The sequence below is a fragment of the Eptatretus burgeri genome, chromosome 7 (genome assembly GCF_056783735.1).
Source record: "Eptatretus burgeri isolate ZD-2024b chromosome 7, Ebu_testis_v1, whole genome shotgun sequence".
Taxonomy (NCBI): domain Eukaryota; kingdom Metazoa; phylum Chordata; class Myxini; order Myxiniformes; family Myxinidae; genus Eptatretus; species Eptatretus burgeri.
The window spans coordinates 20,215,742-20,233,124 of NC_140967.1; the positions used below are offsets into that span (position 1 = coordinate 20,215,742).

At 43.0% G+C, this 17,383-nt stretch overlaps 2 long non-coding RNA genes across 2 annotated transcripts; both read right to left on the reverse strand.

Annotated features, from left to right (window-relative positions):
• Positions 1–362: 362 nt before the first annotated feature.
• Positions 363–3,255, reverse strand: LOC147022784 (uncharacterized). Its single transcript, XR_015059916.1, has 3 exons — positions 1,440–3,255; positions 755–1,258; positions 363–530 (listed from the first exon to the last, which is right to left on the reverse strand). It is a non-coding gene; the product is annotated as an uncharacterized LOC147022784 (long non-coding RNA).
• Positions 3,256–4,975: 1,720 nt separating this feature from the next.
• On the reverse strand, positions 4,976–13,323 carry LOC147022785 (uncharacterized). Its single transcript, XR_015059706.1, has 4 exons — positions 13,070–13,323; positions 12,786–12,836; positions 8,507–8,620; positions 4,976–5,052 (listed from the first exon to the last, which is right to left on the reverse strand). It is a non-coding gene; the product is annotated as an uncharacterized LOC147022785 (long non-coding RNA).
• Between the last annotated feature and the right edge of the window lie 4,060 nt (positions 13,324–17,383).

The following is a 17,383-nucleotide window of genomic DNA, read 5'->3' on the forward strand; positions in this document are numbered from 1 at the left end:
ATAAGCCCCACCCACTTACACCCCTCCCACACAAGCCCCACCCACATAAACCCCGCCCACACACACCCCGCCCACACAAGCCCCACCGAAGCCCCGCCCACATAAACCCCTCCCACATAAACCCCTCCCACACAAGCCCCACCCACACAAGCCCCACCCACACCCCGCCCACACAAGCCCCACCGAAGCCCCGCCCACACAAGCCCCTCCCACACAAGCCCCACCCCCTCATCCCCCTGTGCGCCCCACCTTTGACCCACCACCTCCCTCATCCCACCCCCACCCTTCCCCACACACACACATGGGGAGGGGAGGGATGGGATGAGGGGGTGATGGGTCATTGGGGGGGCGCACCTACCCTCCCTTCATGTTTTGATCCTCTTCTTGTAATTCAGAATCAAGTAATTGTATACAAAACAAATATAATTTATTAATGTTGAAAATATTAAATATTCATTTGCGAGAATGTATAATCTTTCCCAGCAATCTTCTCCAGATGTCTTGTGATTTCGAAACTCAGACACCATATTCTGTTTTGAAACAAAAAGTGGATAATAATTACATGGTAATATGAGTAAGCCTCGTTGACCACTGAATTAACACACCAGGAGGCCGACTCAGCCTGTCATCCTTTCAAGGTCAATAAAATTAATTCCAGTGTACTGACAAAACCGCGTTCAAACTAATGATGCAACTAACATTAGACGACATTCTAAAGAGAGAGTGATATTAATAATAATTCAGAAATATTTACCTCCAGAAAATCATGTGTTGTACAAGATTGCTTCAACAGCTGATGTTGTGCGATAGTGCTGAAAAAAAAAAAAAATAAGTCAAGGGTATAGATGAAGAGACAGACAGACAGGGAAAGCAACACACACACACACACACACACACACACACACACACACACACACACACACACACACACACACACACACACACACACACACACACACACATAGACACACATAGACACACGTGTCTCACCATTGGTTTAATTCATTCGAGATCAGAGACCAGTCATTATAAATCATTGATCTCTTCAATAAGAGCAGAGAGAGGTAGGTAGGAAGACAGACACACACACGTGTCTCACCATTGGTTTAATTCCTTCGAGATGATAGGACGTGATAAGACTTCGTGCCACTCATTGAAAATGTCTTTCAATTCTCTTCTAAAATCATTGATCTCTTCAATAAGAGTATTAATTTCATGAACCACGTCGTGATACGTAAACTCAATTTCTTCCAATGCCCTGTCAGGGAAATATATATATATATATATATATATATATATATATATATATATATATATATATATATATATATATATATATATATATATATATATATATATATATATATATATCAGAATTATCATGATTTAATTAATAATCATTTGCTTCATCGTTCAAAGAGAAAACCAAACAAACTTACCAACTCTGTAGTAAGCTTTTGCCTTCATCGGAAGAGAGATCATCCATGTCTCAGTTGTAAAAATGAAAATCCCGTCTGGCAGAAACTTTGTCTGGTGAATCACTTATAAGGCAACAATGAGGAAATTCCCTAAGCATTGGGTGCGGCCACAGGAAATGACAGCTTGGAAAATAACTGGGCGATTGTATGAATCATTTACAAAACATACTTAAAATGGTTTTGATTCAAATGTTTTCAGTTCGTGTTCTGAGATAAAATATAAACACGAGACCTTGTCTCACAGAATAGTTCCTATTTTTTCACAGCATGACTGTCTAAAACCACACAGCACGACCGTGTCAAAAAACACTTCCTCATTTTCACGGCATGAACTGAAAACATTTGAAACAAAACTTTTTTATGGCGTGGTTTATACACAAAAATGATTTGCAACTCGGGCGGTGGTCAGATGAAATCATTAAGAGAAGTTTATCATTTCGTAATGGCACAAAAGGGGTATCTTAAAAAATATAAAGATTCAAATGTTTTGTTTGTCAATATTTTAGATGGGGATTATTGTGCAAAGAAAATTAAACTATTGAAGGAATTTGAGAATGAACAAATCTTTATAGGTTCAATGAGTGAGCTGATCAACCTCCAGGTTAAAGGGGAGACAAATAAATATACCTTGGGATAGCCTGGTTATATATATACAAAGCCTGGTGTTGGCTTAGTGGTTAGGGTGGTGGCTTGGGATCCCAGTGTCCCGAGTTCGAATCCCGCTCAGCTGCTGAATTAACACCAGGGGGTTGACTCAGCCTGTCATCCTTCCGAGGTCGGCGAAATGAGTACCAGTATACTGGTCCCGGTGTATGCCCCGGTTAGAATAGGTGTACCATATCCCTGTGTTGTAAGAGGCGTCCAGGAAGGGCATCCGACCATAAAACATTGCCTCACAAAAAGCTAAACCCCTGCACAGCAGGGAAAAACGGATAAAAAGGGGGTTTATTTTTAGGGAAAAAAAAAGGGAATCGCTGAAAATCCCCCATTCATTTACATGGGGAAAAGTGAGCTAGAACCAGTATATTCACCCTACTGATATGGATCAGGGATCATCATTTATCTGCAGGATGTCTCAGAAGTCTCGACGCATAAGAAAAATAGACATTTTACCTCTAAAGTTAAATTAATTCATTATTTATGTCGGTTTTTTATATTGCGGGGAAATGAAATACCCTAATGTCTCAATAAACCAAGAAAGAGAAAGTGGTACTTGTGTTGCTACATGTTTCTGGAAAAAGCCAGAGGGAGACATGTCAGTTGTTTGATGAAATTATATCCTGAGAAACCAAAGCCAAGTCATTGATTCGTCGGTGAAGTGTTAAATAAGTGAAAACGACTGGAAGTATTGCTGATAAACCTCGTACTGGTTGTTATTACTACTCGACAGATTAAAATAATTCTGAAAATGTTCTTGCAGTGTTTGCAAGAAACCGCCCCAATTTTTTTTCAAGAAGCAGGAGTTAGCTGTTTTTGCCATTGCAATAATTTTAAAGGCAAACTAATCCCACCCAAATAAGGTTACCTTTGTTCAAGCTCTACATGGCGATGCTGACCGACGTGTGTAATTTTGTGAGTGTGAAACGTTCAGACTTGATGTGAAAGCAACATTATCTGAAATCATCTTCAGTGGTGAAGCCTCGTTCCATTTGACCGGGAGAGTCAACAGTCACAATTTGAGTGATGATAATCCCAATTGGACTGATGAAGCTCATGTTGAATATATATTGTTGCGGATCCGGGGTGGCGGGAATCTGACCCGGTCCTAGGTGCCAGCCTCGCCACCACCGTCTCCGGGAATCTATAACGCCGGCCGGCTCGGCAGAGGCCTCGGGTCACGCGTCTTTAATCGCGATACCAACGTAATCCTGTACCTTTCCAGTTGGGGAGATACAACCCCGAGTTACAGACTGGCTTTGTCAGTGACCGAGCGGAGTCTACCAGTCTGTAACCATTTTGGTCTTGTATGCCAATTGAACGGATCATTCCTCGACGCGACACAAATTAATCCATAGCGGCAACTTCATCAGAATTAACCAGATTTATTGGGGACATCAGGTATCACAACACAAGCAATAACACGACAGTGGTTTTATTAACAATCAACCCGTTCTTAACTTGGGAACCACGGCAAAAAGGTTTCGAGGGGATTACTACGAAATATGCCTTATACAACACGTGCAAACAAACATGCATGCAGGACAAGACAGAGTACTTGGTGATGGCTCATGGACGAGAGGACCGTGTCCAAAAAGCACGAAGGTCGCTCGTAAAAAACAGCGGGTTTCCACGGGTTCGAACTCCCGCTCGAACGTGCCGCGCAGCAAGAAATGGCGGCGCAGCACTCCAGCTCCCGCCCAAGTCACCGCGTGCGCGGTTCTCCTCAGCGCGCTCCGGCTCCGCGCCACGTCGACGATGCGAGATCGCCGATCGCTCTCCAGGGTTCAGCACACGAATCCCGGCCTGGCCTGCTCTCCATACAAGGTCTCAGTCGAGGTCCGAGTTCCGCAGGCGGATCACAACGTGTCGAGCCGTGAGGTGAGCAAGGACTGTCAGACGCTCCGGCGTATCCTCTCTGGCCTTCCCGCCTCGAAGCCCAACTCCCGCTTCGTCCCCTCAGTTCCTCTCTCGGTCGAATCACCGACGTGCAGGTCGGTTCAGCGTCTCTCCCGGCAGACCCAACACGGTGCCTCCTTCGTTCGCTCGCCTCGAAGCGACTCCGAGCACGCCTCGAGAACCCGGCCGTTCCTCACACACAGCACTCCTTTCGTCCCCTTTTCTTTTTCTCCTTCGAGTCGTGAGGTGAATCGACGTGCAGGTTCCGCTTTCTCTGCCGGTCGATTCACCACTGCCTTTTTCTTTTCTCTCTCGCCTCGACACGCGAGCTCCTTCGACACACGTCTGTGTCGGCGACTCCCTGACCAAAGCCTCCTCCCCTTCGCGTCACTTCCTGTCCAGGCCACACCCCTCGCTCTAGGCCACTCCTCTCAGCCCACTGGGAGGGGCCTATTCCGGAATGAGGAAGGAATAATAGTGATCTCTTGTTTCACCACCAAAGCACGAACACAAAAACAGTCTGTTACACCTCCCGACACACACACATCGTCCCTTATACCACACAACCTATCTATACATGAATTTAATGGGGGAACTGAGCTAATCCTATATTTAGTATTCCCGTTATGGCCATTTCCGTAACTATATGATTGTGGAATGATTCTGTGGTGTGCTACTCATCATGACGTTCTGTTAGGCCCCTACTTTTATGAAGAAAATGCTTCCGGTGCGAGCTACCTCATAATGTTACAAGAGGTTTTGGTTCCATATTTGAATGGTGTGCCTTTCGTGCGATTGAGAACAGTGTGATTTCAGTACGATGGTGTACCACCACATCATGCCACTGCTGCCCGAAACTGGAAGGATGAAAAAATACCATTGAGGTGGATAGGATGCCGTCACCCAGTACAACACCCCCCCCCCCCCACGTACTCCAGATCTAATGCCACAAGACTTCTTCCAATGGGGACACCTGAAATCCGTGGGTTCCAGCACGAGGCGAAGCAGTAGAACACAGCTGAAGGAAAACATTCAGAAAGAATGTGCTGACATCAGTCTTTCCTTCTTAAGAAAGGTTCATAACAACATGCGTGCAAAAATTGTTATGTGTATGAAAGTTCATGGGATCTGGAGATCATTGGATCTGGAGACCATTTAATAAATTAAAAATAAATTTGTGCTTTTTATTTTTTATTATGGGTTCAGACTGCTGAGACAAACTGGAGATCATTTTAAGTTGTGTATCATTTTGACTGGCTTATCAATATCATTCAAAGATCGAAATACTTGAACGGTTAGTTTGGTCGAGGCCATTTATTCCTCATGTACGTGAAACACCCTGCAACCCGTGCCGAAAGAAAACCGAGTATTTGGAACGGAGCCCGCAATTTGCATCCAATCATGTTACTTTCATTTATTTTTTTTTTTAATCTCCATGGGGAGGCACTCTTATGTTCAAAGTTTTGTGTCAATCAATCAAGCAGTTGCAGCAAAAACGAAATTAAATGCAAACAAGTCTGGAGACGACGATGGTTCACGAGCGGTATTTGACGATGTAGATTGTTTCAGAAGTCAAGGATGAGACAATGTGATAATTTTTGACCAAGTTATAAAAATGATCAACATGATGTGGTATGGGTGACGGGTTATTCGCTGCAAAATCTCGAAAACCCGGTTTCGTTCAACAACTTTAAAAATTTGACCTTTGCAAAACCTTTAAAGGTCACAAAACAATGTTGTGGACATGAAAATAAGGAAACAGGATACGTGCTATAGCTTATTGGAGTTAGTTCGTCGAAGAAGGTCGAAAACCCGGTTCGATTCCCACAACTTTGAAAATTTGACCTTTGTGAACTTTGAAGGTCAAAGGTCAAGGATTATGACCTTTGGTGCAAAACTTCCTCTGGAACATTCCAGGAACAATAGAACGTCATATAGGCTATATGGCATTTTACACTCCTCGGATTATATATCCATACCTTGATGAAAACAGCGTAAAAACAAACATGAAGGGGGCGCCATGGGCAAGGTGTTCGAGATAGAGCAAAATGGTTTCAAGACTTTAGGTGGGGAATGACCTCAAGATTATGCATAAAAAATATTGTCATCCTAACTCTCGAAGTTTGGGCAGTCGTCTGATTTTTATGTCAAAATTCAAAATTTTATAAGTTCGTGACCTTGTGATCTTGACCTTGGGATGAAAACGAAAAATCGACCTCCGAAACCCCTGCCAGATTCGACAAACCCCTTTGGAGAAGATGCAAATTGAAATCGGCTACCCCCTAAAAACACAATTCACAATTTTCTCAGTTCTTGTGACCTTGATCTTAGGACAAAAATGAAAAATCAAGCTCGGTGGGGCTATGCAGGTGCCATTGGGCTAACCAAATACCGAAACCCCAGCAAGATTTGACAAACTTCTCGGAGAAGATGGATTTTTATGTCAAAATTCGCAATTTTATAAGTTCGTGACCTTGTGACCTTGACCTGGGACGAAAATGAAAAATCGAGCTCCGTGGGGCTATGCAGGTGCCATTGGGCTAACCAAATACCGAAACCACTGCCAGATTCGACAAACTCCCTCGGAGAAGATGGATTTTTATGTCAAAATTCGGAATTTTCTAAGTTCGTGACCTTGTGACCTTGACCTGGGGACAAAAATGAAAAATCGAGCTCCGTGGGGCTATGCAGGTGCCATTGGGCTAACCAAATACCGAAACCACTGCCAGATTCGACAAACTCCCTCGGAGAAGATGGATTTTTATGTCAAAATTCGTAATTTTCTAAGTTCATGACCTTGTGACCTTGACCTTGGGACGAAAATGAAAAATCGAGCTCCGTGGGGCTATGCAGGTGCCATTGGGCTAACCAAATACTGAAACCCCAGCCAGATTTGACAAACTCCTCGGAGAAGATGGATTTTTATGTCAAAATTCGCAATTTTCTAAGTTCGTGACCTTGACCTGGGGATGAAAATGAAAAATCGAGCTCCGTGGGGCTATGCAGGTGCCATTGGGCTAACCAAATACCGAAACCACTGCCAGATTCGACAAACTCCCTCAGAGAAGATGGATTTTTATGTCAAATTTCGCAATTTTCTAAGTTCGTGACCATGTGATCTTGACCTGGGACGAAAATGAAAAATCGAGCTCCGTGGGGCTATGCAGGTGCCATTGGGCTAACCAAATACCGAAACCCCTGCCAGATTCGACAAACCCCCTCGGAGAAGATGCAAATTGAAATCGGCTACCCCCTAAAAACACAATTCACAATTTTTAAGTTCGTGACCTTGTGACCTTGACCTGGGGACGAAAATGAAAAATCGAGCTCAGTGAAGCTATGCAGGTGCCATTGGGCTAACCAAATACCGAAACCCCTGTCAGATTCGACAAACCGCCTAAGAGAAGATGCAAATTGAAATCGGCTACCCCCTAAAAAAACTTTTTTGGGGGCGTGGCTCCACCCATAATGGGTGCACCACGCCCATTCTCAGGAAAACACAACGAGATCATGATAGAAACCTCCCACCAAAATTTTATCAGGATCGGATCAAAACCCACGGAGCTATGCTCGGGACAGACAGACAGACATACAGACAGACAGACAGACAGACAGACAGACAGACAGACAGACGCACAACAATAACGAATATAGTGGTCACTTATTTTTTTCGTGAAATATTTTTTCGTGAACCAATACAGGTGAAAATGTGAGGGCCTCAGCCAATGTTCCACAACATGGTCAAGGATGGTTATGGACACCTTTTAATAGTACAGTTTATTTTTATCTTTACAACACAAGTTATTGGTTACCTCGCCATTCATGTTTTCAAGTTTGGTAACATTGACAGGCAAACATACACAAACTACAACTGCACTCAGTAGAGCACACACCACCACCAGGCTGAGCAGTGTACGCTTTGTGTCCCACTGATAGGTCGGATCTGGATCCGGACCTGAACCAAAATCGAATCGCCTTGTTCTCATCACAAACTCAACTCATCCACCAAGATTTTTTTGTAATCCGTCTACAATTTTTTGAAATATCGTGCTATGTATCGTTTTTAGCCCTATCACTCAATGGTGAAGAATCACTTTAAAAATGGAAAACTTCTTGGACCCGGATCCAGATCTTCACCGAAATCAAATCCATCCTCCATAACTTTTTGAGATATCGTGCTATTATACATCGTTTTTAGCCAGATCACTCAAAGGTGAAGCGTCACTTTCTGAATTCCAGTATCCGGATCCGGATCAGATCTTCACCAGAATCGAATCAACTTGTCAGTGGCGGAGGTAACAAATGTGGATTAAGTGTCACACCCGTTACAAATGTAGAAGGATCACAACTTGTAATTTAAAGTCAAATGTGTCTTGTACTCCTTCAGATTAACGTACATTTCTTGTATGAGCATCAGTGCTGCTCCAGAGCAGCTTCTGATGTGAAAAAAGACGAACTGCGGAATAACTTACGATTTGTTGGTTTACGCCGGAGGAGTTCAAGCCGATATCTGGTCTACTTCACCAACGTAGCAGCATCAGAATAACGACGATATGAATGGCTCCTCGATTGAATGCGGACATTTGCTGCGGAATGATAAGGGTCAGATTCATTCTACAGGTACCCGCATGCACACCACTAGCAACTGCCAAGTGACAACTCATAGCAACACCCTAGAATTTTGGATCCCAAATAATTTGATGCAAACATTTTATGACTTTGACACACCGTTATCAATCCGTTAACGAAAATCCGTGAATCCACATCCATAAATGAAAATGTAAATAAATGAAAATAAGAGCTTAAACTACTCCGGCGTAAAAGGCGATGTGAACACGAGAGCCACTTGGTTGCTGTACCGGTGAGGTTGACGTGAAGAGGGGCTTGGTGAACAACAAAAAGCAGAACGTTGCCTGAAAAGTCAAGCTTGAACAAAATGGCAATTATACTTGATGAGCTATGGAGCATCAAACTTAATCTTCTTAATGCCAAAAAATACCGAAATTATGACCTTACAATGAGTGACAGATATTTAATTGAATTGTCTTGCGAAGCAAACAGACTACGTGGCCGAAGAGATGTAATTAAAGCAGGCACAAGTTTGTCTTGGGTATCGTTCGTAATCCATCTAAATGTCAATCTCCTGGAGAGACAGGCTCTGAGAATAAAGATCAGGAAAATTACAATCCTGAGTGATCATGAGATAGACGCTCGGTTTGTCTCTCCTGGCATCATTTCTGCAATAAACACACACACACACACACACACACACACACACACACACACACACACACACACACACACACACACACAGCGATGACGACAAACATGCATGGCCGTGTGCAGTGGTGTTTTGAAATTGCTGAAAGACACTGGGGGTCAAAGTACCTTGATATTGCAATGTTAATCAGCAAAATCTAACCGTATGCCTCGCCAAGAACTAGCGGAGAGGTCACAAGTGGTCTCGAGATGTACCCTTAATGGCTATGCTGAAAGCAGTTAGCCCAGGATGGCCTCACTGGGTAGTCTGTAAGCAATTGGTTCAGGGTGGGTCCTTCATGGGTATGCCATAAGTAGATGGTTTTGGAAATACCATTTCTGGGTATGCTGTAAGTAGTTGGCTTTGGATGTACCATTACTGGGTATGACATAAGTAGTTGGTTTTGGATGTACCATTCCAGGGTATATGCCTGGTGTTTGCTTGATGGTTAGGGTGGTGGGCTTGGGATCCTAGGATCTTGAGTTCAAATCACCCTCGGCTGTTGAATTAATACCAGGTGGGGTTGACTCTGCCCGTCATCCTTCTGAGGTCGGCTAAATGAGTGCCAGCTTGTTGGTATACTGTGTCGGAGTGGGGACCCGTCCAGGATTGTGCCCAATAGCCAAGGAGACTGTTGAGGCAGCACCAACGAGTACTCTGCACAGAGTATAGTCCCAATGGATGGATTCCTGGTTATGCTGTAAGTAGTTGGATTTGGATGTACCATGACTGGGTATTATGTAAACACTTGGCTCAGGATGTGCCTTTTATAGGCAGGTTGTAACTTGTTGCTTTTGGATATTCCATAAGCAGTTGGTTTAGGGTGTGTCCTTACTGGGTATGCTGTAAGCAGTGCCACAATGGTGTTAAAGGTTTAAAATTATGGTCGACTTTGCGGTCGTAGGATGACACGTGAGGTTACAATACATCAGTAGACCAATGCCAACGGCTGGCTTGATATCTTACTTGGAAACTGCTGTTCAGCCTGAGATTGCAGAGCTTGTGTCATTTCAATGGAGGATAAGTGATTATAATGTCTGTCCATGTTGGATGAAAACCGACGGATGGCATGGTTGTGCCCAGTGCATAATAGGTGTGTACAAGGTACAAGTTGAAGTGGGATTTTGGAGCAGTGAGGTTGGGAGAAGGGGGGGGGGAGTATATTTCTTCACAAATGCAATTTCTTTAATGTTATGTGTTCATTCCAATTTTATTTTCATTCTGGTATTCGAGAAGCTATCATGTTTATTTTGTCCTTGCATGGCATTGTATTTATATTATCCATATTAAATGCGTACAATTTTGAAATGATCATTCACCTTGGCAGATTAATTTTTCATGATTGCTGCACATGGGGTTTAGGCTAGGCCAGATTACCACATCGGCTAACTAGGCCTGGGCCGATGGCCCAAACTTCAGTGGGGGGCCAAAATTATGGATGTGATCATCTTGTATCTGATCTCAAAAAAAATAAAATGACGTGCATATGTAAGCCATCATTAATTATTTGGGTGCCAAGTTTGAATAAACATCGGGAAATGTTAGTCCGAGAAATAGTTGAGGACATCTTCAACATTGGGGGGGGGGGGGGGGTTACAACTTAAATAGCCACCAGGCGGCCATCTTGGATGTGATCTCAAAACTAAAATGACGTGCTTATGTACACTACCATGTGTTGTCTTGGTGCCAAGTAGGAATAAAATCGGTCCACACATGTCCGAGATATGGTTGTGGATGCACACGCGCATGGACACGAAAATTGAGACCAAATCCGTAAGCCCCTGTTTCGGACTAATTCCAACAGGGGCGAATCATATGCTGGTTACTCCTTTACATGTATTTACCTAATTATAATTTTGGATAAACAGGGGAGATGGGAGCTGCATAAGAACAGTTCAATATGGCAGTTCCAGTATTTGTAATTATTTTCAGATGCCTATTTATCTTATTATTCCCATTGCATGGATAATAATCAATCAATCCATCATCTCACTAAATCATTATCATCACCACCATCATCCTGGTTCCCATCATATGCTGCCTTTATGGCTGCTGGTTGCATCATTGGTTATGGACGCGGCTATGCCGCTGATGCAGTGCCCCGATTACCAGTATACTGGTGCTCATTTCACCGACCTCGGAAGGATGACAGGCTGAGTCAACCCCACCTGGTGTTAATTCATTGACAAACGGGACTCAAACTCAGGACCCTAGGATACCAAGCCACCGCCCTAACCACGAAGCCAACACCAGGTTACATCATCCTGGTGTTGGTTAACAGTTAGGTGGCTGGCTTAATATCTTTGGGTCCTAAATGTGAGCCCTATCCGCTTTTGAATTAACACCAGGTGGGGTTGACCCAGTCTGTCATCCTTATGAGGTTGGTGAAATGAGTACCAGTGTACTGGTAATAGATTGCACTGCATCCGTGGCATAGCTGTGCCCCCACAAAATGATGCAACCAGCAGCCACAGGCTGCACACAATAGCTATTAATATTATTATTATTATTATTTTAGCAAAATGATCATCAGATTGCATTAATTATGCAGCATACAGGACACGATATATTAATGATGACCTTCAGACAAGACTTTCACTCTCTATCAAAGCTAAGGACATCTTTTGCATGATACGCAGCTCTTTTGATGTGTTCATCACAGCTCCATCTATTTATGAATTATTATCACTCAATTTCCGAGGTAATTGCAGAAAAAAAAAACACACAATACAGGATGACATCATGAGAGTGGTGTACATCAGAGCAGACAGCACCCCCTTTACCTCTCCACAAATCCAAATCCAGTGTGGTGTAACTACTCACTTTAAAAAATACATGGTTGTATCCACAGCAAAATGCCCTCTTTTGTATTTCAACATGTGTTATGCATGCCTACAAGCCTTTCCTGCTGTAAGCTAAGCTGTTGAACGTTTGCCCCGAAAACATGTCATGGAAAAAACAAGGAATACTAGTTGTGATATAACAGGATGCAATGCTGAGCCTTTACAGGCAACTGCTTGTCTGTTACTTTGGGTTTAAACTGATGGTTTTCAACGACCCCCTAACTCTTCCACGAACCCATATTTAGTATATAAAGGACTGTTTGGAGAGTAATCTAAAGGCCCATGTTGGAGGCTTTGCATATTGCACCCAGCTATGATAAAATCTAGCCCCCTGTGGTTAGGACTGTCATGTGACTGCGTGAGGTTCAGACGTCCCACTGAGCATTCAGAAGGCAATGCCAAACCTCTTGAGGAGGGCACAGTGAAGCCACACCCCTCGGCAGGCACCAACTCTCTGAGCATGGAACCAATTAGAGTGGCCCATGTAACCAAGAAATTTTAAAGTCAAAATAGAAACAAACGAACGACGCAATCAAAGCAAACAATAACCTATCTTATGCCAAATTTAAACAAAATGCTTAATGTTATTGGAATGACAGCAGGCTCATAGGATTTGTTATTCATGGACGCCGATGTGTAGAATCTGACCACAACTGGAATCCAAAGAGTAGCACAGGAATGATGAGGTGCAAGCTGCATCTAAAGGACGACAGAGGAGTTACATCTGATGGAGTAGACGAAATAGCAAACGGCATCACAGTCTATGGAGATTGTTGCAGCACAGAGTCAAATCAGAAGTTTATCTGTTTCTGTGACCAAATTGAACAGAAAGGCAGGCAAATATGCTTTGGGAGAGATAGCTCCCATGACATCAGCACCCTCAGTGAATATGTGCACCACCGGTGATGCCCAGACAGAACACAAAGTCTTACTTGGAATCTTGAAGGCAGCTTACGCAGTACAAGGAAACAAGACCCTCTTTGGCTTTCACTCGGAACACCAAGATGAGCTCGACACAGCCACAGCAATGCAGTAGTTCCCAAAATGGACAGAACAGTGCAGGCCTTTTTGGCCTTCTCTGGCCAATGATCTGGAAACAACTGATGAAGGAGCTACACTCGCTCCTTCATCAGTTGTATTCGCAGTGCTCTAAGTGCTCTCTTGGCCCAGCTCCTGCTTCACCACACCAAACTCTATCCTTGATGACACTCCTGGGTGTCGCCTTTTATGACCCGCTGCCTCCAACCAAGCCCTCGCTTTCAGAACTTTCTGGGTCCCAGACCAATCAGTGTGCAATGTCCATTAGGCCGTTGATTTTTCCAGACAATTGGCTCCTTTTTATTGTACTTTGGGGAATAGGCTTGCTTGGACCCTGTCAGATGGTGGTGATGCCAACACTTACACATCAAAGTAAAACGACAAAAACATTCTAGAAAATACTTACTATAAAAGCTATTTACCCAAAACACAACAAAAAAAAAACATTAAATAAATCGACTGAAAAAATTTCCCAGTAGTTGAGGATTGAAAACAAGTAAAAACAAGGAAATGAGTAAAATGTATTATTCGAGCACTCGGTTAAACCACTTTTTGTGGAAAGTAAAGCTTCTCTCCTGTTTGGCATCAAATTAATAAGATTTTGTAGGACTGTTCGGACCATCTCCCTGGACATCCGCGTGAGAGTTTCCTTCAATTGCACCTCATTGCTTGAACGTAGCTGGGTTGCTTGCAGCTGATGATGCAGATGCTCCCAAAGGTATTCAATCGGATTGGCTTGTCTGCACATTGGAAGGAGATGAATCATAGCCTGGTGTTGGCTTAGCGGTGAGGGTCCTGAGTTTGAGCCCCGTTGGCCACTGAATTAACACCAGGGGGTTGACTCAGCCTGTCATCCTTCCGAGGTCAGCAAAATGAGCACCAGTATACTGATAAGAGGGGCGCTGCATCAGCGGCATAGCCACGCTCCCAACCAATGATGCAACCAGCAGCCAAAAAGGCAGCACACGATGGGAACCACAGAAACGAGACGTCCTTCAAGAAACACCAGGCCTGCGTTTCCCTAATCCCAAATCATTGCACTCCTGCCTCGACACTTTACTATCGGCTGACAACATTGGAGTGGAAGGTCTTCAAGTACAAATTTTGCAATGCAAGTCTGACCTCAACCTGAATTGTTGAAACTTGGACTCATCAGACTAGTGTACAGACAACCAACAGGTTTTACCAACTAAAACTTAATAAAAGTAGATTTTCCACTGTTGGGAAACGAGGCGCGTCTGACATTTTAACCTGCTTAACCCTCCATCAGGACTTCTCATCTCGTCCCTTCAATTTGTGACCCACGTCCGACAATTAGAAATCGTTCATCCACCCATATTTCCATATTTTGCTCTGACGAAGGGCTAACACTCCAAACAAGAGCAACACCTCGTTTACCGTGACAGTCAACATACTCATCAAGTTTTAATTAATAAAATGCATTCTTTATCCTGTCCACACATGCAGACTGACCCTTGCCTCAGACTTGTATTCTGTTGTGCAGTCAGACCTGTCAAGGAGTTTTATTCGTTTTTATCAGAAGTGTTTTCCCTTTGGTAGTCTGTAAAGCCACTGCCCTTTGTCGTGTCGCTCCTCCATGAGCCTATACCCGTATATAATAAGGAGGATTTTTTTTGTTTGCTCCACACCTTCTGTCGTCAAGTCGGTGTAAATGTCATTGGATGATTCGTTGGCTCATCTCTGTTGCACAAGTGATGTCAGCAGGAGAACCTTGACAGCAAGTGTGGATGTGGAGAGGAAAGACACCATTATTGTGGAGTTGCTGTTGAAAGCCTTCTGGGTTGCTTTTACAAGACATTAACATATTTTCGGTGATGGAGCATTCCACATACACTCTTCTTGATTAGGTCTTCCTGTTTTGTAACTAATATAAGTTGCCTTTTTGGCAAATGTACCTGTATCAATAATTCCATTCTTTTGCATTGATAATAAGTAGATAAACCATAAACATATGTACCATGCATCCGGGTTTAATAACATGCACAGCAATTTATCTTCTGTACCTTTACCTGCCAACCTCTGTAGGCTTGCGAACAATGGCTTTACCACTGATAGGCTTCAGTTTTTTGTTTTCATACTCATGTGTACCTGGGAAAAATGATGCTGAATGTTATCATAAAGCAGGTCTTTGGGCTGATAGCAATTATATCATGGCTGAATTGTGAATTATCTGGATATAATTATTAAGAGTAGGGCTCAATGGGGCATCCCTCCATGAAATGCATCTTTTGGGTCATTAATGCAAATCACTCAATCATTTACGCAAACCATTAACTTCCCGGGTAAGGGAGAGGGGATGGTCGGGGATGGGTGTGGGGTGTGGAGGATTGGGGTGAGGTCTAGGGATGAGGTGTTTGTCTTCCACACTTGATAGCGTAGTGTATGTGTGTATTTGTTTTTTGAGTCTCATGATCTAAATGTTCCAACCGATGACTTCATCCTTTATATAAAGAGTCAGATCAACAAAGATCCCGGTGTTTGCATTTGCAATGATTAAGTAACTTGAGTTAATGACCTGAAATGTGTTTGAAAGAGTGGTATATTAAAGAAATGAAGATGGATGGAGATAAACAGTGTTGAGACAGCTTTGGATTCTCCAAGCCTATACTCCAGGTGTAAGGAAAAGACTTTGCATTTTAATTGTTCATTTGACAATTTTTGCCGAAAGTCAGCCAACAAAAGATGGTTCAGGATGACACGGGAGAGATTACGCTTAAAGGAACAATAAAATCAACATCAATATCTTTTTTATTGAATTATTTTTGAACTAGAACGGGCACTCATAAAGCGCATACCTTCGCCGCCACTACTTTTTTTGTTCTTGGTATGAGTGTGGGGAACTGGTTTCATATGAATGGTCTTATGACACAAACCACATATCTATAATGTCATGACCCCCCCCCCCGACTTTCGGGGGCTACGGACTAAACAACAATCAAATCACGTCGTTTTGGCGAGTCTTCACTCGCAAGCTCGGTGAATACAACGTTTCAACAAGAGAAGGTAATCTCGTTTGATGCTGGTTTCATGCAAATCGAATAATAATTGACTGAGTTATGCCGAAAACCGCATATTTTTCAAGGGCGTGACCCCCCCCCCGACATTTTACCCCAACCGGTGACATGTGTTATGACGTCATTGTGTCACAAGATTGGGCATTAAATTCTGAACATTTTGGTGCTGGGTTAATGTAAAGCGGACAAGAATTGACTGCGTTATGACAAAAACTGCATATTTTTCAAGGTCGTGACCCCCCTGACCTTTGACCCCTAACCGGTAACAAGAGTATGGGCGTCCTTGTGTCATATTGCATATCACAAGATGAGGCGTTGAATTCTGAACATTTTGGCGTTAGTTGCATGCAAATTGAATAAAAATTGACAGTGTTATCGTAAAAAGACGATTTTGACCTTTTCGTGACCTTGACCTTGACCTTTGACCAGAACGATCCCAAAATTTAATCGAATGCTTCCTGGCTAATAACCAATCATCCCACCAAATTTCATGCAATTCGGTTTAATACTTTTTGAGTTATACGAATCACAAGATTACAAATAAATAAATAAATACATAAATACACGCCGACCAAAACATAACCTTTCGCAGAATGCGAAGGTAATTATATTTTATATATATATATATATATATATATATATATATATATATATATATATATATATATATATATATATATATATATATATATATATATATATATATATGGAGCTTCCGTTTATTACAAACTCAACCAAAGAGTACATAGAACATCTTACCATGCACAGTGTGGAGAAAAGGGACATGGATTAAGGATATTTATTTCTTCTCCTTCTCCTTCTCCTCCTTCTTCTTCTTCTTCTTCTTCTTCTTCTTCTTCTTCTTCTCTCTCTCTCTCTCTCTCTCTCTCTCTCTCTCTCTCTCTCTCTCTCTCTCTCTCTCTCTCTCTCTCTCTCTCTCTCTCTCTCTCTCTCTCTCTCTCTCTCTCTCTCTCTCTCTCTCTCTCTCTCTCTCTCTCTCTCTCTCTCTCTCTCTCTCTCTCTCTCTCTCTCTCTCTCTCTCTCTCTCTCTCTCTCTCTCTCTCTCTCTCTCTCTCTCTCTCTCTCTCTCTCACACACACACACACACACACACACACACACACACACACACACACACACACACACACACACACACACACACACACACACACA